The sequence below is a fragment of the Charadrius vociferus genome, unplaced genomic scaffold, assembly GCF_000708025.1.
Source record: "Charadrius vociferus isolate BGI_N301 unplaced genomic scaffold, ASM70802v2 scaffold136, whole genome shotgun sequence".
Taxonomy (NCBI): domain Eukaryota; kingdom Metazoa; phylum Chordata; class Aves; order Charadriiformes; family Charadriidae; genus Charadrius; species Charadrius vociferus.
The window spans coordinates 2,417,374-2,418,648 of NW_009648960.1; positions in this window are offsets into that span (position 1 = coordinate 2,417,374).

Genomic DNA, 1,275 nt, shown 5'->3' on the forward strand with positions numbered 1-1,275 from the left:
GGGCGGGGAGGCGGGAACGTTCCCCCCGCCCCCAGCGGCGATTTAAGACAATTTAGTCAGATTTAGAGTTACTCACACTTCACTTTCTTGCCCGCGGCGATCCCAGCGAGTGCGGTCTTTAAGTCGAGGCAAAGTTCCTCGGGCATTTTACTGGGGAGGGAGCGGCGGCCGTGGGGGGCATGAGGAGATGTGCGCGAGGGTGAGAGGAGGTCTCTGGAAGTTTCCAGGGTGGCCGCGGGCAAAGCCGGGGTGGGCCTCGGTGTCCCCTCAGGGTTCTCCTCGCTGGCCTCTGCGACGTGTCCAACTAGGAAATACTGCATTTTTTTGAAGGGAAACGGCTTCAGTCACATAAGAAGGGGCTAATTTCTTCTCCGGAGGAGACATTGTTGTAGCTGAAAGAGGTGTTTGCTGGTTCACCTGAGCTCAGTGCTGTCGGACTGATAGCTTAAATTAAGTCCCAGCAGTACGTTCTTGTTTAATTAAGAGCAGGAGTTTTCCCAGGCAAAAGTTTGGGAAAGAAGCTGACCATATCCTACACATTTGTGGAGAGTGCATGTTACGGCTCTTCGGAGCCTGAGATAAGGTTGCAGGAGTCAACAGAAAATTTTACGTTTTTTTTTTTTTTTATCTTTTAAAATAAGCTTATAGGTCCCAGTCCTAAATTTCCATTGAGTTAATGGGCTTTGCATGCAGTAGGAATTCAGCAGCAGTGCTTGAATTAATGTAAAGTAACTGAAAATAAATACCCAAAGCCTCATGGGGGGGTGGGGGGTGTCAAAAAAGAAGTGCTAATAGCTGCTCTGAAAGAAGAAGCACCAGTTTTTCTTAAAGCTTTAAAAAAAAAAAAAAAGAAAGAAAATCTAACAGTGGAAATACAGTCTGAAGATCAGAGAAGATGGAAGCAGGTGAAACTGAATTATAACATTCAATCCAGTCTTTAGCCTGAAAAAAAAATAAGATGCAGTCCTGCAAGAGGGCCTGTTACCTATGAAACCATTATTTTAGCATTTTCTTTCTAGAGGCTGTCACACAGGGAAGACAAAGATTGGAATACAATTACTAGTGAAGGACTATGGGTTTATTAAAGGAGTAGTTAAACAGCTTGATCAAGGTGCGCAGGTAATAGATTTGATAAGAAAGGCTACACAAAGATAAAAACATATCCAACCATATCAAGAATTAAATCAAAATAAATCATAACTAAAAACAAAAAGCAAATTTTAAACAAGTAACTATTTCACTGATTTTTTTTCAAAGTACAATGGAAACTATTAC